Source organism: Pelodiscus sinensis, chromosome 21 (assembly GCF_049634645.1).
Source record: "Pelodiscus sinensis isolate JC-2024 chromosome 21, ASM4963464v1, whole genome shotgun sequence".
Lineage (NCBI taxonomy): Eukaryota > Metazoa > Chordata > Testudines > Trionychidae > Pelodiscus > Pelodiscus sinensis.
The window spans coordinates 24,522,574-24,543,961 of record NC_134731.1 but is presented as its reverse complement, the minus strand read 5'-3'; the positions used below and the strand labels follow the sequence as shown (position 1 = coordinate 24,543,961).

The 21,388-nt window shown below is 47.1% G+C and overlaps 1 protein-coding gene across 3 annotated transcripts in view; it reads left to right on the top strand.

Moving 5' to 3' along the window:
* Window positions 1-21,388, top strand: part of CLIP2 (CAP-Gly domain containing linker protein 2) — a 164,747-nt gene that overhangs the window by 10,940 nt on the left and 132,419 nt on the right. Inside the window, exon 1 of one of the 3 annotated variants that reach the window (XM_075904302.1) lies at window positions 14,316-14,671. The exons of 1 other annotated variant lie outside the window; for it this stretch is intronic. The gene's annotated coding sequence lies outside the window, so the exon portion shown is untranslated. Of the gene's footprint in view, window positions 1-14,315; window positions 14,672-21,388 lie in introns of those variants that run through there. One more of the 3 variants, XM_075904306.1, reaches the window with a different exon arrangement.

Sequence of the window (21,388 nt, the reverse complement as noted above, 5' to 3'; positions counted from 1 at the left end):
CAGCCTTTATGCTCAGGGCCCCCCCCAACATTGGGGAGCCCACGCAGGCACTCCAGTCCCCCACTGCAGGTCTGGACCACACACAATCTATTAGGCTGGGTCCCCCTAGGCTCTGGTGTGTGGGGAGTGTCTTTCTCCAACTCAGTTAGGAATGGGTTTTTTTCTCTGCACTTTGGTGCAGCACTTGGCTGATCTTTATTGTGGGTCAGTGGCCCCCAACCCGAAAAAGGTTCCCCACCTCTGGTCTACAGCATGGGAGGTATAAGACCAGAGCCTCCCTCTCTAGCTCCTGTGAGCCTATCCAGCACTGCTCTGTCCAAGGTGTTTCTCCTTCTCTGGCAGCCAACCCTACTCTCTCAATACTCAGGACCTAACTACTCTCTGCTTGACTGAACAGCTCTTTATAAACAGGGCTGCTCCCGCAAGCCATTCTGATTGGCTCCTTCTCAGCCTCTCTCTGATTGGCTAGGGCTCTGCACAGACTCCCTCCAGCCTGCTTTAACCCCTTCTGGCCAGAGTGGGGCAGTAGACCCACTACACAGCTGTTCAGTCTTCTTTAGTTGTATGAGTTATCAGTGTCAGCCACACCTCTGATATTACTGATGTGTTGGTGTATAATCTATCACAGGACCAACCTACAGCAATAGTTCCCTTGTTTCAGAGCATTGTAGGGAACAAATGGCCATTCCAATTATAGTGCCTCTCATCTCAGAATGCTGTTTGCTGGAAAAGAAAAAAGACTTCACTCTGTGATAAGGGTTTCACAGAGTGTATTTTGTGCATGTATGAGAAAGAGCAGCCCTGCCGAATCTGACAGGGTTATAAGTTAGCATTTTTCCCACTGGAATTGGTGTCCTTTTAAAAAAAGTCGGCTTGCAGTAAATGATTGAAGATGCATGTCATCTTCAAAAAAGTACTGAGCAAAAAAAAAAAAGACTCCTAGTCACTGTAACCTTGAGTGTGCATTTGACTTCCGTATGCCTCAATCAGTTCAGCTGGAAAATTGGGTTAAAGGCAGAAGAACATCATTGAAGCTACCAGCTGTGCTGTGCTCCCCAGAACCACTGGAAGTACATAGAGCGTGTGTAAAGGCCTAATCTTGTAGGGTGCTGAGCACCCTCACACCTCAGGTCAGCAAAACACAGACCAAGTTTTTAACTTCAGGCACGGGAGTACTTTCATTGATTTCAGTGGGGCTGTTTCCCACACCTAGGCTGTGTCTAGACTAGCAAGTTTTTCCATAAAAGCAGCTGGTTTTGCGGAAAAACTTGCCAGCTGTCTACACTGGCCACTTGAATTTCCACAAGAACACTGACGATCTCATGTAAGAAATCAGTGCTTCTTGCGGAAATACTATGCTGTTCACGTTCGGGCAAAAGTCCTTTTGCGCAAAGCTTTTGTGCAAAAGGGCCAGTGTAGACAGCTCAGATTTGTTTTGCGCAAAAAAGCACGAAAATAGCGATTGGAGCTTTTTTGCTCAAAAGAGCGTCTAGATTGGCACGGACGCTTTTCCAAGGTGTCCGTGCCTATCTAGACGCTCTTTTCCACAAATGCAGAAAACGTTTCCATTAAAAGCATTTGCGGAAAATCATGCCAGTCTAGACGTAGCCTTAAAGTTAAGCATGAACTTCAGTGTTTTGCTGGACTGGGGCTTCTACTCCCACAGAAATCAGACAGTTGAAGGGCCTAAGGACTAATTAGGATTGGGCACCTGGGAATTATCCCACTGCAGTCTAGAATGTGGGAATGAAGCGCAGGAAATTTAAATCCGCGCTTCCTTTGGAATTTTGCTCAGCTGCATTTGCATTCCTCTCTCGAAAGAGGAATGCAGTGTAGACGTACCCTAAGGTAGCATGACCCAGAATTTCTTCAAGCATTCCATGCCTCCTAGTGTACAAAACCAAAGCACTGACGCTACAGGATGTCATCTCTGACTAAAGGAGCTTAGTATTTTTGCTCACCCGCCACCATCCATCTGGACCTGCTTTTGGCTCTGCTGCAGTCACATTCCCCTGTGACCGGGCAGTTATATGAACAGCCAAAAGACTAACATCCTGTTTACTACAGTGCAAAGGGAAAGGGAACAAAGTAGTTTTTATTACACTCCCCCTACTGCCGTGCGGTGCTGCTCTTCTGATTGTAGGGATTAGCCCTGGCTTGCTTTCAGGACATGTTTTTGGGAGATGAGCTTGCAGATGCAGGGCTTTTTTCCCTCCTCTGGCTCCTCTGTCATTTCAGTTTCCTAAAGGGTGGTCTGCATGAGCCATCAGCTGTGACCTCCTAGACTATGAAGAGCGGAAGGTCGTTACCATGTCATTTGAAAGGCAATTTTCACTGAAATTGCCATACAATCTTGTTTTTGTACTCTGTCTTTGATGTCACAAACTTGATTTCTTTTTACAGGCTCAGGCAGAGGAGAGCTAGCACAAACTTGACATGACAATTTGATGTTGGATCTCGTGGGCTTTTTAAAATAATTACAAGACATTATAAAGTCTCAGAGGGGGAGCCGTGTTAGTCTGTAACTTTAAAAATAACGAATAGTCCTGTGGCATCTTAGTGACTAACAAAAATGTATATAGAATTATGAGCATTCATGAGTAAAACCCACTTCATCACTACCCATGAAAGCTTATGATTCTATATTTTTTTGTTAGTCTCTAAGGTGCACACAGGTCTACTTGTTGTTTCACAATGTGTTGTATAAATGCCTATGGAGGTGGACGAGTAAATCAATAGATTTCCATGGCAAGAGCTAGAGGCAAATTCCTGCATATCCTGTAAGGACACGTTTCCATGAGATTTTGAGTCCAATTTTGCAGAACCCAGAAGACTAAGCTAACTTATCCACCTCAGTTTCCCCATCTGCACAATGGGGCCATTAAATAATATTTATCTGCCATACTGTGAGCATATGGTTTAATTCATTAATGGTGGTTTGAGATCCTTAGATGAGAAGTAAATTCTAGATGTGGTTCATTACATATTTCCTTTCTTCAGTGTATATTTACAATGTCCCTTTATTTCAGTTGTCTTGGCATAAAAATTGTCATATACATTGCAAAGTCGATAAGATCTTAGATACATAACATTTTTCATATTGGATTAGACCAGACATCCATTTAATCCAGTCTCTTGCCTTTCAGACTGATTAGTACCAGATGCTTCACAAGGAAGGATTAAAAACAATATAGCAAACAATTACAGAACAATTTGTCCATATAGTTTTCTTTCCAATCTTCTCAGACATGTGGTTTTATATTCCTTCCTTATAGTTGCCTAATTATATAAATGTCTAATTCTTTTGGATTTACTAAACATTTGTTTTTAATGTCTTGTAGCATTGAGTTCCACAGATTATGCACTGTATATAGATTTCCATTTATCAGTTTTAAATTTGTTGCCTCTCCTATTCTTGTATAATGACAAAGGGTAAATAGGAGCACACAATTTTCCTCCTTTGATACATGCATTATTTTGTATTAATGTGACATATCCCTTCTAATCCACATTGACAGAAACTCACCTCATGCAGTCTCATATGAAGCTCCTACATCACTTCCGTTCTACTTAAGACCACAAGTAAGTGTGAAGAAGTATTTTTTGTATGTTTGGGCCCATGTGTGCAGAAGGTGATTGAGCTGCAGTAGACTGCTCTGTCTTTGGTTCATTAAAGCACATAGCATACAATGCCACTGATGTCACACTCAGCATCTGCTTTGGACTTGCTCCAGAAAGTTAAACTGTTTTTAAAATTTCAAGATGCTAAATGATGGATTGATCGTTTTTTATTTACTCCCCATGCAGAAAACAGAACCGGCGTCATTAAATATTAACCATCAGTTTGTGTCTGATTTATTGGCCATCCTATTCCAAAGAGATTCTCTTTGCAATTATGCTTCTAATACCTTATATAGCAGTAGTACAAGAGCATACTGCTCATGTCCAGCATACATGTGTACATGTAATGTAGTATGGGTGCAGTTTGCCTGACTGAAAAGAGCACAGCACTGGGAACCTGAGTTCTTATGCTAGCTCTCACTGGCTGTGTGACTCAGTTTCTCCATCTATGAAATAAGAATAGCAGTAGATACTTAGGGGTGCTGTGAGGATTAATTAGTTAATGGTTGTAATAACAAGAGCTTGCTTTTACAGCACTTTTCATCCATAGATCTCACAGCACTTTAAAGCAGACGTCAGTACTACAGGTTTGAACCTCTCTAGTCCAGCACCCTGAACGGTGCTGAACCAGAGAATTTGCCAGACCATGGGAGGTCAGTATTGTCTAGCAGCATTCCACTTCCACAGCTTGCTGGGTTGTTAGAAGACTTTTAGGGGTAAGTTAGGGTACGTCTAAACTACATGGCTCCGTTGACGGAGCCATGCAGATTTATTTGTTTGGCAAAGGGAAATGAAGTCTGGACGCTTCCCTGTCGAAATGAAAGCCTTTTATCGACATCCCCGCTAAACCTCATCCTACAAGGCATAAGGGGGAGGTCGATAAAAGGCTTTCAGGTCGGCGTGGAGCATCCAGACTAGCACGCTGAGCTGACAAACAGCTGATCAGCTGTTTGTCGGCTCAGCGCGGCAGCCATGTAAATTTAAATGAAGCCGTGATTATTTAAATTGCGGCTTCATTTCCCTTTGCCTATCTGTCTAATCTACATGCCTCCATCGATGGAGGCATGTAGTCTAGACACACCCTTAGAGCTAAATAACAGCACAGAACACTGAGAGCCAGGACTGGTGACTGTAAACAAACTTTATGGGAGCATGGGAAACTTGGCCACACTGGCTAAAAAAAAAAAAATACCGGACCACAGAGGTTCAACCTGCATTAACATCTCACCCCACAGGCCACTCACAGTGCTGGAAATAGAACACAAGACTCCTGAATCCTAATCCAGTGCATTGTCCATGAAGCTAGGGCCGGACCGAGCCATTCCGCCACCCCGGGCAGACAGGTTAATTGAGCCCCAGGTCGGAGGAGGGCGCATGCGGGTCCCCGTCCCTGCCCTGCCCATGGGGGCGGGCGCATGGAGCTGGCGGCGGCAGGATGCACATGCCCGGGTTGGCCCAGCCCGGATACCGCCACTGGCGCACAGCCTGGGGTTGCCTAGGGAAGGCCGAGCTTGGCCGTGCAGGGCCCCATGGCCGCGGGGGGAAGGGCACTGCTGGCTGGCGCTGTGGGGGTTAACAAGGCCCCACCTTGGGCAGCTGCTGCAGGGTGGCCACTGGGAGCTGCTGCAGCCCGCGATTTGGGAGCCGGGCAGGCGGCTCCTGATGGCAGCTATAAGGCGCCCCCCATAGCTTGGCGGCGGGCCTTAATTTGGCCCTGCAGGATGCCACCCTGTCTTATACTACACTGCAGGCTGAAGATAAATTGTAAATACTATTAGATTTCACATGCTAAAGGTGTTGAACACGTGCAGTACTCACTTGCTTCAACTGTAGGTATTCAAGAGGGGACCTAGTAGGTGCCATGGAGTCCCCTAGTGATGATTCTGTCTGGTATCAGGAAATACATGTAGAAGAGAGGTTCAGGGGTAGCTGAGTTAGTCTTTTACATAAAAAAACAACAAAAGGTCTGGTAGCACTTTATAGATTAACAAAACATGTAGATGGTCCCATGAGCTTTCATGGGCACAGCCCACTTCTTCAGATGACCGGTCATGATACCATCTACATGTTTTGTTAATCTATAAAGTGCTATTTGTTGTTTTTTTAGGTAGGTGAGAGGCTGTACAGTTGAGCTGGCAGGAGCATGACATGGTGGCTACATCTACACTATTGCAGGGATCAACACTCTGAGATCAATTCAAGGGCAGTTGATTTAGCAAGTTTAGCAAAGACCTGCCAAATCAATCGCAGATTGCTCTCCAATTGACTGTTACTCTATGCCGGGTGAGAAGTAGTAATAGAGAGGTAGCCGTGTTAGTCTGATCTTGGTAAAACAAAAGGCAAAAATATGTAGCCCTTTAAAGACTAACAAGATAATTTATTAGGTGATGAGCTTTCATGGGCCAGACCCACTTCCTCAGATCATATTCTGAAAGAGAATTGGCATGACCATCTATAACAAAGGAATACAATGAAGAAAGTGAACACATTATAAACTAACAAATCAGATTTTAGAACAGAAGGTGGGGCGAGGGAGAGGGAAGGAGATGAGACAAGTAAAGGAAGTCACCAGGAAAAGCTCTCCCATTGATTCCCCACAGTGTAGACCCTGGAATAACTTGTCTTAAGTTACATCGACTCAAGCTACGTTATTCACATAGCTGGAGTTGCATCCCTTAAGTTGACTTTCTGTAGTAGTGTAGATGTAGCCTCAGACTGAGTTCCTGCATTTGATATCTGATATAGTATTTAAACTGACAAACTCCACACTAGGCTGGACTTTTTCTAGACTTAACATTCTAAAAGCAAGAAAAACACATGGCAAAATAGTTTTCCTTCTCAACCTGATTGCATCAATATGTTAATGCGAGTGGTTTTCGTCACTGCTGTCCCTTCCTCATGGGGCTCACGCTCAAGCAATATCTGATGACAGAATGAGGTCATTCAGGGCCCCTCGCTACTCTTTTGCCAAGAGGCATATATCCTTTCACCATAAAGAAATGGTCTCTCTCCTATGAAGTTATTGCTCCAGTTCTTTAACAAAGGATAGATGAGATTAGTGGGTGGTGGAGCAGGCTGATGACAAAACCAGTGTGGTGAGAAAACTGGAATTCCAACAGAGGTTGGATATTTCCCCTGTACTAGAAAGGGGCATTGCGGCTGCATCTGGCCACTCCTGTTAAAAGAGAATAAAATACAATTTAATTATTGTCACCAAGAAAAACCCCGAGGCACATTCTCCGAGTCAGCATTAGGACCCAGTCCTCTTCCCCCCATTAGCCTGGAAATTAGGATTTGCTCTGGGGTTTCATCTGTCTGTTTATACTCTGCTCATTATTGTGATATCTGAGGGGATGGGTCAAGGTCTTCAGCTAAAATACCATGGACATGGTCACTGTAAACAGCAAAGGCAGCGTAGTCTAGTGGCTAGAGTTTGGCAGCTGGAAATTAAGAGATTTCAGGATGTTTTTGTAGGACTTTGAGCAGGTCTCACAAACTTCTTTCTGCCTAACTTTTCCCAGTCTGTTACATGTGGAATAGTGATATACTTGGTGATCCTCTGATGCAAGTTGTTACTCAGTCTAGCTCATTCTTTTTTGGCAGCCCTGCAATTTTGGAGTGCTAAGAAGCCAAGAATTCAGGCCGATTGCTCATCATAACTTATCAACAGGCAGGGTCAAATTTTCTAGGGTACAGCACCTGCACATGGGGCCAGATTTTCAAAAGAGCTCAACAAATTGGGAGCTGAGCTTTTTTAAAAAAATCTGACCCTTCCTTAGATACCTAAAGGGGAGTGAAGCTCTTATGTAAATGCAATCCCAGCTGTGCATGCTGAGTTCTGAAAATTCTAGCCATGGAAAATGGAGTGAGGGCACATTTTCAGCCTAACTTTTATCCCCACTCTCATTTTCCAAAACACCCAGTTTATCCAAAGGAAATGGGAGTTTCTTTGTGCCCTGGCACACTTTGTCTGTAGTTCTAATGTCAGAAACATCTGGTTCTTCTATTCAGTCTTAAATTAAAACCAGCAATTGTGTCAGAGCCCATGAAACAGGCAAGGAAGTTGCTTTCTTCACAGCACCATTCATTACAGACCCCAAGTGATAAGGACGGAGAGGTAAGATACTCTTGTTCCCTACCAAAAAAGAAAGAAAATGGCTCAGCTAAGCACCAATGGAAACCGCAGGAAGGAGTCATCTTGTCATGTTCTGTAAAGATAACGCTCCCTTTCCATAAGCCCAAACTAATCCTATATTCCAAAGCAATGGAGAGCTGTCCCATTCATTAATAATATCTTTTTTAAGGTCCTGTGTAACATCTACACTGGAGGGCAAAAGTCGAATTAAGACACGTAACTTCAGCTATGTCCACTGCACAAATGAAGTCAAAGTAGCTTGATTTGGCTTTTGGTGCTGTCTACACCGCAGGCAGTTGAAGGAAGAGCACGCTTCCTTCGCCTTCCCTTACTCCCTGTGAAAGCAGGGTTACAGAAGTTGGAGTAAGAAGCCCATTCTTTCGAAATTATTTTGAAATAATGGTTTTGGTGTGTAGATGCGCACTCTGTTATTTCGAAATAAGCGTGCAGTACAGACATAGCCTAAGAGATTAATCCAAGAATTACCAGGCATAAGGTAAGTGGGGTTGGATGCAGTCTTGTCTAGTGGATAGAGCAGGGGTGGGCAAAAGGGCCTCCGTGGACCGGATCTGGCTCGCCAAGCGGGTGGATCCGGCCTGTAGAGGCCCTGCCCCTCCCCTGCCCCCAGGCCAATTAGAGTCTGGGGGCGGGGGAAGCGTGCGAAGTTTCCTCGGCCCTGCGAGCAGTGCGCAGTGCTTGGAAGTGCCAGGCACTCTTGGCAGGGCAGGAGGAGACTTTGCGCACTTCCCCGCCCCCAGGCCCTGATTGGCCGGGGGGTAGGGGAGCATGGGAAGTCTCCCAGCCAGGGACATGGGCACCTAGAGGGAAAGGGGGGAGGTGGGTGGGCAACGGCACTCCCCCACCCCCAGAACAAACATGGTCTGGGGGTGGGGAACCCGCAAATATCCCGGCCCCACCCCTTCTGCTCGAGGCCCCGCCCCTTCTGGTGTGGCCCAGGGCCACTCCAGAAATTTTTGAAGTAGCCCCCAGCAAAAAATTATTACCCACCCTGGGGTATCGGGAGCTGGGTCTGGCTTCTCCTGAGTACATCAGGAGTAACTGAAATGCACCAGTATGAAAAGGCTCTGGGGTTCTAATCTCCTCTCTGCCACTGACTCAGTGTGCAGCTTTGGGAAATCATTTAATCACTTCTTGCCTCTGTTTCCCCATCTGCAGAATGGGGATAATGATACTTTCCTTCCTTTGTGATATGCTTTGAGACTGACAACAGGGAAAGTCATCCCTGTAAGTGCTTTAAGTGCTCTTGTTGCTGCTTTCTAGCTGAGCTAGCACATCAGCAGCCCTGATCCTCAGAGAAGAGCATACGAGTCCTTATTTAGGCAAACCACAACATCAAGAAAAGAAAATGAAAGTGAACATGCCATAAGGCAGTGGAGAATGGCTGCTGGGTTACATCCTCCCCCTCATTTTGGATCAGGATTCATTACCTTCTCTCCTGTGGTTACATGTATTAGCAATGGGTAGCAGGCTTAAAACTAATAGCGAAAGTTCTTCTTCACACAGTGCATAGTCAACCTGTGGAACTCCTTGCCAGAGGAGGCTGTGAAGGCTAGAACTATAAGAGAGTTTAAAGAGAAGCCAGATAAATTCATGGAGGTTAGGTCCATAAAAGGCAATTAGCCAGGGGGTAGGAATGGTGTCCCTGGAGATGGATGGCATGAGACAAATCGCTTGATCGTTGTCTTCGGTCCACCCCCTCCGGGGCACCTGGTGCTAGCCACTGTTTGCAGGCAGGCTACTGGGCTAGATGGACCTTTGCTCTGACCCAGTACGGCCGTTTTTATGTTCTTATGTTCATCAAATCTCGTTTCAGCCTCTTACTTCTTTGACTCTTGCCTGGGTCACTTTGCAGTTTGGTTCTGCCTTCCCAGGTATTTGATACCCTGATCTGGATTGCACCTGCATATTCAGTGACAGCTGCGAGGAAGGATGTTCTAATAGCTAGAGCACTGGACCAGGGCTAAGGAGATTTGTTTGACTCTTCTGCTGGCCTATTGGGGTACTTTGAGTTTGGACACATTGCTTCATCTGTCCGTGCCTCAGTTTCTTCATCTATAAAATGGGCATAATGACACTGATCTTCATAAAGCTACCGATGAAAAGTGCTACATAAAAGCTAGTATTGTTACAATGGGTTCTGCTATTGACTGTGTGTGATCTTATGCAAGTCACTTCTTTGTCTACACTTAACAGTTTGTAGCGCAGCCTTGGCAGTATTTTAAACTGAAAGTGTGGCCAGGGCACAAGCACTGGGAGAGAGCTCTCTTGGCTACGTCTACACTTCAGCGCTATTTCGGGATACCATCTTTTGAGCATGCCTGTTATTTCGAAATATAACACACTCACTATTCCAACGTCCCTGTAAACCTCATTCCACAAGGAATAAAGGCCATTTTGGAATAGCAATTTATTTCAAAATAAGTGCTGTGTAGACAATGCCAAATTTTGAAATAGGCTATTTCAAAATTGACTCGAAATAAGCTATGCAATTTGTGTAGTTCGAATTGCGTAGCTTATTTCGAGCTTCAGAGGCAGTATCAACGCACCCCTAGTGCGCTATGTAAACCTCCTTGACAAGGGGAGTAGCTAACGGCACTGAGAATGTGGCTAACAGCACCAGAGCCGGCTATAGGCCGATTCACCCGATTCCCCTGAATCGGGCCCCGCGCCTAAAAAGGCCCCATGCCCTAAAGCCAGAGGGCCCCACGCCCTAAACCTGGAAGTGTGCCAGGCGTGCTGCGGGAGGGGGCGTCAGCCCTGGAGGAGGAGCGCAGCGGCTTCTGTGTGCTGCAGGAGCGGGAGTCGGCCCTTGGGTTTGTCTGGAAGGCGGGACTCTGCCCTATAGCTGGGGATTTAAAGGGGCTGTGACTTGTTTCTTTGTGTGCTGTTTTTTTTGATCAACCAAAATTAATTTGTGTGTGGTTTTTGGGGGGGGTTTTTTGGTCACCAAAAAAATCCTGGCTGCTGGGGCCCCATCGAAACGGTTCAAATTGGGCCCCGCACTTCCTAAAGCTGGCCCTGCCCAGCACTGTAGCCTGTAGCTTTACAGCACTCTAACTTGCTGCCCTCAGGGGGCAGGGTTGCAGTTTGCATGCCTGAGCCGGAAAGTTACAGTGCTGTGAAGTGCTAGTGTAGATTCAGCCTTAGACTCAGCTCCCAGCATCGGGGTGAGATGTTTCTAAAGGGATCAACATATGGAGCGTTGAGCAGTTTTGAAAATCGGGCCCTGAGGAGAGCTGGTAGGCGCTGAGCACGCTAGCTCCTTGTTAGCTGAGAACTGCATTGACTCCCCAGTTATGCCATGGGCTGCTTTATCAAGTGCTCAGATTGCCCTGGGGTAGAGTCTGTTCAACACTCCCTTACGATCAACAGGGATGGGGCAAGAAGATTTATTTTAAAAATGTAGAACAACAGGAACCAGGAGAGTTTTAATGAAGAAACGATACTGGTGTCTTAAACTCAACTCATAGTTCAGAGACTTGTTGAATCGACTTGAGCACTACTCAAGATAGTAAATAATAGAAAAGTGAGCTCTACTCTGTCCTCACAATCCCTCACCAAAAATTGCATGATATTTTTGACCGTTTCCACCCACTACTTCTAATTGCTCTTAACAACTGTGTAGGAATGCACAGGCCTGAGCTCTGTGGAAAACTTCCTTCCATGCTAATCCTTGCATAGAGGGCCCCAGAGTAGATTCATAGGGCCAGATCCTACATCCCGTTAAATCAATGCCAGCAGGCTAGTTACCGTCAGTGGGAGTGGGGTTAGGCCTTCAGACTAGAACGTATTTAAAAAATATAGTTGCAACTCGGATGGGCCCCATTCATACTAGGGCGGCAGATTTTCAAATGAATTCAGCACCCACAATTGGGACTAGGTTTTCAAAAGCGGTTGGCTCCCATCAGGCACCAGTCAGTGGCACCCAATGTGCTGAGTGTCTTGGAAATCTGGCCATAAGTATTGCAGCAGGGGCTAGTGGGTGCTAAAGAACTTTTGAAAAGCTGGTTCTTGTTTTGGTGCCAAACAGGAGCAGATCCCTTGAAAATCTGGGCCTACCTGGTCAAAATGTGCTGGAAACTGGTTTAGCTGGAGCTGTGTTTAAATTCTGCTTGCACCCTGCTTCTTAACTTTATTCCTGGTCCAGCACAAATCAGGCCTAAAGCAATTTTCAATCCCAAGAGCAGCAAATTCATCCAGCTCAACTGGATTCAAAGAATGAAAAGCTGCATTTTTTGGAATTGTTCTTTTAATTCTACTTTTCCCACCAATGTGGGAATTTGTACTTTGCCTTGCAGTGCAATATACTATTTATAGCTCCCGTCCAGTGCAAATGTATAGGAAGAGCTTATGCTGTCATTGCTACTGCATCAATGAGCTGGTGGGAATGAAATAAATGCACAGATGAGGCAAACTGAATTATGTAACATTTCCAAAAATGGTCATTTCATTTTGATATTCTCTAGACAAACTGCTGGATTTCCATCTCCACCTCCAAAATCACAATCACTGGAATATTGATTGAGAAACGTGAATGTTTAAGAGTCACTGGCATCTTGTGGGCTCACATCAAGGAAGACATGGGTTGTGAGGCTGAGATCCCAAGCAGTTTATATGAACAGTGCTACACCTAGCTCTGCTTTGGGTGCTGTAAAAACAACAATACATATCGAGATTTGAATCTTATCAACTACATGCCACACTCCCCCCTTTGCTGTCACTGTATCAGAGGCAGCAAGAGGGGCGGAGAAAGAAGCCGGTGCCCGTAGGGAGCTGGGATCCCCACGAGCACTGGATCCCACGGAGCTGCCTACCCCACCACCACCGCATCTATAGAGAAGCTCTAGTGTGGAGAGTGAGGGGGGCAGGCAGGAGCTGGTACAAGCGGGAAGTCGGCTTTTACGGAGCCACCTGCGCGCGCCCCCTCCCCCCACAGCTGCCTCTCTAGCAGAGGCACCAGTGCTGGGCGGGGACATGTGGGAAACGATATGCGTGGGGAGCCAGCACTTAAGCCAGCTCTCTGCATGTACCGGCTCTGTGGAGGTCCCGTCCCCCCACTGCTACCTATATCAGAGGCAGCTGGGGGGCGGGGGGCGGGGGGGAAGAAAGGTAGGCTGCAGTCCACAAATCTGAGGGCATCAGCATGGCAGTAGCATAGCCAAAGGCACATCTCTTCCCAAAGCGGGATGGATATAATCCTTCCCCATCATTCCTGGCTTTTAAACTAAGAATCGAATCCCAAGCTTTTTACTGGGCTCCCTAGGAAAGACTCTAGAAATGCAATTATCTGGGGACAGACTGGCTTTTTCAGGTCACAAGGTATTTCCTGCTTCTTCCATCTCCGTGACACAATTAATTAATTAAATAATAATAAAAATAATGATCATAAGTTAAAAATACCTAGAAAGTTCAATATTGTTTAGAAAAAACCCTCCCTTGAGTTGCCTGGCGCAAAACCAAATGGTGAGGAAAGGCCCTTGAGTGATGATTCTCTGAGAAGAGCCACTGAGTGGGAGGCAGGGGGCATGAAAAATATTTGTAGATCAGAGCTGGGTGAAGCCAAGAGAGATGGGGGCAGGGTGGGAATTTGCGATGAAAGGAGCCACAGAGGGCTGTGAACTTTTCACTGGGACTGGGTTGCCTTCCACGTGGGTCTTATTTTTGGGGGAGCCTGTGAAATTGGATGACTTTGACTGGCTTTCAGTTAGATTTTTTTTGAGGGGGGGAAAGGGCATATTAGAACCTGAAACTCACGAGGCATAAATGATCACAAAGCAAAGCCTTTAAAACGAAACACCGCGCCCCCTGTGAACCAGCCTACTGAGACCCCTGTGGTTCAGCACAGCAATTTGGCCTACCAGCTAGTTCTAAAAACATCTTCCGCTTATGATAGAGGATTTTTACCGTGAATCTAGGTGGGTCCAGGTTGGATATTAGGAAAAACGATGTCACTAGGAGGGCGGTGAAGCACTGGGATGGGTTACCAAGGGAGGTGGTGGAATCTCCATCCCTAGAGGTTTTTAAGTCCCGGCTTGACAAAGCCCTGGCTGGGATGGTTTAGTTCAGCTTGGTCCTGCTTTGGGCAGGGGATTGGACTCGGTGAACCCCTGAGGTCTCTTCCAGCCCTAGGATTCTAGCTCCGCTGCATGGTAATTAATAATGGTAGAAAGAGCACCTGGTACAGGGGAATCTCAGCTTGCCTCCAGCCTTGCAACCTCCCTGCAAAAACTGCCCTTGTCTTTCTTGACAGACGGGGAAACTGAGGCACTGCACACTAGAGAAGGGATGTGCCCGCGGCCCCTCAGTGTCTTAGTGGCAGAGCCTAGGACCTTACCCAGGTCTTCTGCTTCCCAGCCTCCATCCCGCCTTCCATTAAAACACGCAGGGCACTTTAAAAAAACCCCCCGCTGCTGAGGACGGGCCCTTGCGCGCAGGGGGAGCGGGGCGTGGGAGGTTTTTTGCTTTTCCCTCCCTCCCGCCTGCTTTTGGTGCGGGGCCGCGGCCCGGCAAACGGGAAGACGCAGGCGCGTGTGCGGCTCTGACACCAACAGCTGGATTGTCCCTCCCTCCCCTGCTCCTTCCCCTTTTGTTCGGGCGGGCGGGGACAGGGGCTTGCAGCCCGCACCTTGCTCAGGCGCCTGGCCGCCCCGCAGCGCCCGCGCCTCCCCCGCAGCGCGAGGAGCCTCCGGGCCGCCCCTGGGCGCCTCGGGCAGCAGCATCCTCCAGCGCTGGCTGCATCGCTGCCGCCAGATCCCTCCCTCGCCCGCCTGCCGGGATCCGCCAGCGTTAGCCTCGGGGGGGGCGGGCTGTGCACCAGAGGCTGCAGCCCCCGGCTGGGGGGCCAGAGAGGGCTCCCCCCTCCCCGCCCCCTGCAGCTGGATGCTAAGGAAGAAGGTAAGAAAGAGCTGGGTGGAGGGAGGCCGGAGAACGCAGCAGAAAAGGGGGGGGGGGTTGTATGTGTGAGGGGGGGGCTTATCCTGCAGCCCAGGCTGCTCCAGGGCTTATGGGGGGGAGGGGGGGCAGTTCTCAGGCTGCATTCTCCAAGGGGGTCAGACTGGATGAGCGCAGTGGTCCCTTCTGGCCTGGACTCTTGCATTGTGCGCTGGGCATCTAGAGCCAGCAACAAAGGAGGGGGAATGAATGAAGCTGGTGTGGTTCCCTGCTGGAAAATGCAAGGGGTGATGTGGGGGTGGGGCGCGGGAATCGGGCACTGCCTTGCTCCCGGATTGCGTTGTCTGGCAAAGCATTGTCCTTGGGCACCATCCCTAGGGGAGGCTGGGTTTGCTGCAGCAGCCCCTTTTGGCCCGGCAGCGACTAAATGTGGCAGAGGGCTGGGTGTGCGGGGACAGGCGGCTGGAGGCGACGGTCGTTTTGAGATGCGCAGGCCATCCCGAGCCCCCTTCTCCCTGGAACACACCCACCTGAGCCACGCTGCAATCCTGGCTCCCTTTGGAGGGTGTCCTCCGCGCATGGATGTAGATCTGGCAGTAAGGACGTACGCTGCTCCCAGAACAGCGCCATCCTCTCCTTAACGCCAGCCCGGGGAACAAACCAGGCCTGAACCGGAGAGATGGGAAAGGCATTGGCCGTCCCCAGCTGTTGTTTAAATCGGATCAAGTGCTGGTTTCAAACAAGAGCTGGGTTTTCCTTTTGTGTGCGGACTGTGTGGCGCTCTGGCTGCTGGACGGGGCATCCCCCCTGGGTTCTGCTTGTCTCCGCATTTAGAGGTTGGCATTGCTGTGCGGCAGGGTCTGTTTCCTTCTTGTCTGTGGCTGGGACATGCCACCTGACAAGGGCAGGCTGGGATGCATTGTTCACCTTTCTGTAGGGCTGCAGGAGTATGTGGTACTTGGGGTAAATAAAGCAGCATAGCGACAAGCTCCCTTCCCCTTGCATCTTCCTTTCCTAACATAAGAAGGGGCGAAGGGGGCATCTGGAGAGGCCCCATGAAGATGAATGAGCAAAAGGCAGAGGTGCCTGTTCTCTGTAGGTGTCTAGGCAGGCTGGCGAGGGACCTGTTTGGAAGGGACTTGAAGACAAAGCGCGGTGTGTCCGTGCCAAGCGCTCTACTATTCTGCTGATTGTCAGGCTAGTAGGCCTGAGAATCCCAGTAAGAACATAAGAACGGCCGTAATGGGTCAGACCAAAGGTCCATCTAGCCCAGTATCCTGTCTGCCGACAGTGGCCAGCACCAGGTGCCCCAGATCAAACAATTTGTCTCCTGCCATCTCTCTCCAGCCTCTGACAAACAGAGGCCAAGGACACCATTTTATCCCCTGGCTAATAGCCTTTTATGGACCTAACCTCCATGAAATTATCTAGCTTCTCTTTAAACTCTATTATAGTCCTAGCCTTCACAGCCTCCTCTGGCAGGGAGTTCCACAGGTTGACGACACGCTGTGTGAAGAAGAACTTCCTTTTATTCGTTTTAAACCTGCTACCCAGTCAGAAATGATTCCTTCTGGGATCAGGGTCAGGTTTCATCAGCCAGCCTGTGTTGTTGGAAAAGAGTTTTCTCAGGGCTGACTTGCATTCTAAGGGTTTTAAAATTTGCAGGGTCTGTCTTCGCTTTTGCTGTCTTTGCTGCAAGGCCACATTCCTCGATCCAGCTGCGCTCATGAAGAGCCCCTTCCTCCCAGCACACTTCAACCCGGCCTGTCACTGCTGGGGAGAAGCTGCCTGGCCTGTTCCTAAACATGGTCTCTTGTTGGGCAGTTTCAAACAATTACTGCCTGCTGTTAGGCTGCTTGAGCCTAACCCATTTTGGTGAGCCAGGTCCAGCCAGAGCAGGTCTGCAGTCAGAGAGCTGTGCTGTGCCTACCCATAGGAACCATGAAGAGTGCAGAACTTCACGTGGACTGTGCGGAGACAAGCCACAGGTGGAAATGTTAGCAAGAGCCATTGTAAGAATGAGGGGTTGACTTTGCTCTTGGAAGGCAGAGGGCTGCTGTTTTAGAAGTCATGTAAACCTGAATATATATTCCAAGGGATGCTGTTGTGAGAAAAATCAAGGCCTGATTGTTTGCTGAGTCTGGGATTCAGTTGTGGCTCCCTTATATTCGGTTTGGCGCTGTGGCATCTCTTTGTTCTTACCCAGTGGCTCTCAAAGTTTCCAGATGACTGTACCTCTTTCAGGAGTCTGATCTAGCTTGCGTACCCCCAAATTTCTCCTCCCTTAAAAACTACTTGCTCACCAAATCAGACAAAAATTCGTAAGTGTCATGGCACGCTATTGCTGAAAACTTCCCAACTTTCTCATTTTTATGATGATAATTTAAAAATAAATCAATTGGAATATAAATGTGCTTGCAGTTCAGTATATAGAGAGCACTATAAACAAGTCATTGTATAGAATTTTAGTTTGTACTGACTTTGCTAGCTCTCTTTCTGTAATCTGGTGTAGAACTAGGCAAATGCCTAGATGAATTGATGTACCCCCTTGGAAGATCTTTGCGTACCCCCAAGGGTCATGTACCCCGGTTGAGAACTTCTGTTCTAACCTATGCCAGCTGGCAGCGGTCCTTAGTGGATTGCTTGTAGATTAAAGCCACGTTTAAGCCCAGGCAGAAAGAGTTAGCCTGGAACTTGTTTTATTGTTCACGTAACCCAGACCTACACTAGGGCCTCATTCCATGCTACTATTTTGAAATAATGGGCAGTGGAATTTGAACTCTGTACTCCTGCTTTTCACGAGGAGTAATGCTAATTCCAAAATAGTAATTTTGAAATAACAGTATGGATGCCCCAGTGCCGCTAATTCAAATTTATTGGCCTCTAGGAGGCCTCCCACAATTTTACAGAATGCTTCCTGGGGCTCTGAGTCTGAGAGAGCGCATCCACATTAACAGAGCCTGCCTCGGACTAATTTCAAATTTGTTAAATCGGGAGTTCTTAAGTCGAGTTTAGTTTAGTAAATTCAAAATAGTTGGCTAGTGTAGACATCGCCTTAGTTACTAGAACTCGGTTTGGCCCCATTCACAATGGCCACATTAAAAGTATTTATGTAATCCTTGATGATTTGTTTCAAAGGTGCTAAGCACCCAAACTCAGAGCTGGAGAGAGAAATACATTTGGCTCATGCCCTTTTCTACTACTTGGAGTTTTTTATAAAGATGGCCTGTGAGTCTGTGGCTTTTATTCCCCCCCTCCCTTTCCCCCTCTCCGCTGCCGGAACCCTGCATTTGTTTTTTACATTAGAAATTGCAGGTTATGTTTCCCCTTGGAGACTCAGTGATAATAGTTCCCAAAAATACCAGCCAGGATTGGGGCCCCATTGTGCCAGGTGCTACACAAACTCATTAGAGACAGTCCCTGCTTGGACAGTGAAATGCTGAGGTTGTGGAGCTAGTGAAAGCTGAGCTGTTGGGAGGGGAAGGGGATTTTGAGTCGGACAAAGCATTGTGTGTTAATGCCTATGCAGCTTCATTCATTAGCCAACATGCTGAAGAAAAGATATCTTGGAAGCTTTCAACTGCTCTGTCCTGTGGCATCTTAGGGTATGTCTACACTTGCAGCCTGTTCCGGAATAGGGCTGCAAATGTAGGCATTCGGAATTGCAGATCAAGCCCGGGATTTAAATATTATCCTGTGCTTGATTTTCATCTTCCTGGCCGGGTGCCATTTTTTTTTTTTGAAATTTACAAGCCCGGAATAACTGCCCACGTCTACACACGGCAGTGAAACGGGCATTTGAAATAAAGCCTTATTTCGAACTACTTGTTAAATCTCATTGCAGGAGGAAGAACAGGTAGTTCCAAATAGGGCTTTATTTCAAAAGCCCGTTTCACTGCCGTGTGTAGACGCAAGCAGTTATTCCGGGCTTGTAAATTTCAAAAATGGCGCCTAGCCAGGAAGATGCAAATCAAGCACGGGATATTTAAATCCCAGGCTTGATTTGCAATTCCAAATGCCTACATTTTCAGCCCTATTCCGAAATAGGCTGCAAGTGTAGACATACCCTTATAGAGTAGTGGTTCCCAAAATTTTTGGCATCACGCCCCCTTTTTGATTTTTGAGAGACCCTCACGCCTCCCCCTCCCCAAAAAATAGCAGTAAAACTTGGGTGGGATTGATGCTGGGGTATGTGTGGCTGGGTTGCCTCGCGTGCCCCCTGGAATTTCTGCATGCCCCCCAGTTTGGGAACCCATGTAGACTAACAGATGTATTGGAGCATAAGCTTTCGTGGGCAAAGACCCACTTCGTCAGATGCCTGGCTACCCCTCTGATTCTTTAACAACTCTGTCGTTTCTGTTGAGGTGTGAGAACTAACAATACTCGCCGCCTGAGACCAGTCAGTGAGTGGCAAAGTCATAGTTCTTCCAGCAAAATGAGAGAAAATCAGGATTGACATTTTTAGTATTTCTAAGGTTAAAAAAAACATGGAGGAGAAACCCCTCTTGGAGGCCTTCTTTATCTACTGTATATTTGAGAAAGTGTGTCTGTCAGTTTGTTCAAGTATTACTCCTAAACAATAAGAGCTAGGACCATCAAATGTGGTTTGCAGCTTTCTTTTATCATAACTTAAAGCAAGTTTAAGAGTTTGGCTGTGCCAGGAAAATGGGATGTGCCTGGAATGGGATTGCTTCTCAGAAAACCATACAGAAAACAGTCACCAGGTGGGGGAACGGGGTTGGCTGGGGGTGTGTGCCCCACATCTGTGACTGCCCGAGCTCCGACCTCCCACCCTCTGGGTGCCCTTTAGGGAAAGCAGGGGGGGCGGAAGCACCTCCCCTCTCCCCCAAATTCATATGGGAATAATGCTGTCTGTTTCCCTTCGTTAGGGGAGTTTTCTGCACTCCTCACTCTGTCTGGGGATCACAGGGGACAGACAAACCTGGACCTGCCCCAGCTGGGGGACATGCACCCCCCTTTCTCAGCTGTGCCTGCTGGAGCTGCAGCAGCCATGGAGGGGCGCTTCTTGTCTGGCCCCAAGCTGCTGCAGTGATAAAGGGCTGGAGTAATCTTCTGTGCACCGAGCAGCCTGCAGCTCAACCCCTCATCCCCATCCCGATCCCAGAGCAGTGATTCCAATGAAGCATGGACATTTTAATTTTTCCAAAAAACAGAAATTGAGTTAAGGATCTGAGTAATGTCGGGTAAATCTTCTGGTACATTATAAACAAAGACTCAAGCCCACTTTGAAATAGACACTTTTGTGGGTCACTGTCAGTGTGGGTCTAGGATATAAAAATGCAGCTCTTTCTTTACCAACGCATCTGCTCCCTCTTTGTGTTCAGAACTGTCTCTCTGCTAACTTTTGTGACACTAAGTAAATTTTTATTGCTGTCTGTGTCTGCTAGCCCTGCAGAGCCAACAGAGCTCAGACAGCCTGGTCTGGAATCTATTCTAGCTCCCCTGTCATCTGCAGGATTGTTAATTGCTTTCCTACTGTGGTTCCCCAACAATGATTGGAGATTGAGGACACGTTGTGGTAATCACTGCCCAAATTAACAGTGAGAGGACGCTATCCTAGAGGGCTCTATGGTCCGATAAGACGAGCCAAGGGCGGGCAAAACAGTACTTAGGTGATTTGCCTGAGATTGCTCAAGAAATTTGAAGAATTGAACCCAGACCTTGTTTAGCGTCTTGTTCACAGGCTCATCCTTTCTCTCCTAACACACATTCCTATTGCCGAATCTTGATTGCTGACAGTGATGCCTGAACTGTTTAAAAAAGAGAACCAAACCATTTCAGCTCTTAGATCATGGGTTGATTCTGCAGAGCTAGCAGCCAGGGGGGAAAATCTGAACACAGCTGGGGATAGGTAGGGTTGTAGGGTTTTGTGTTTTGTTACTTGCAGACACGCTTTAAAGAGTTCCACCTGCTCCTGGGATGGGGGCTCTATGCACGTTTTTTTTACATTTTGATGAAATAAAACTACAGAGGTCAATTTCCACTTGGTTTATAGTCAATTTCATGTTTTAGCACAATGCTTCTCTCAGTGGGGAGATGACTTCATTCCACATGACTTTTGCTCTCAGCCCTCCTACAAGCACTCATCTCTTGCTTTGTGTCTTTTAAAATTTGTTTTTGTTTGTAAAAATCCAGTAAAAATGACAGCATTTTTACTTCAGCCCTATTGTCTTGGAACAAGGATCAGTATTTTTATTAGCTACTTTCTAAAAGGAAAATCAAAATCTGATCCAGAAAATAGCCAGAGTTGGCTCAGTTACAGCAGAAGTGAAAGGAACACATTTAAATAAATGCCATCAAGGATTGTCAAATTACATTCCTATGGCTTAATATTATTGACTCCAGTTTGATGACTTCAAATATGATGTCAATTTGGGTGGGTGTGGATGGTCCAGGCTCACAATATGGAGTGCTTCTTTATGGAGGATTCATTATTTTATTATAGTAGTAATTAAGTCTCTTGTGCAGTTAAAAGCAATATAATAAATAAATACAATCATAAAAGAGGCATGAAGAAATGACGTGACTTATTCAAAGAAGAGTAGCAGAGCCTAAGGAACTAATAAAACCCAGCTCTTCTAAGTCAAAGAATCATAGAACACTAGAACTGGAAGGGACCTAGAGAGATCATCAAGTCTAGTCCCCTGCCCTCACAGCAGGGCCAGGCACCGTCTAGATCATCCCTGATAGAGGTCAGTC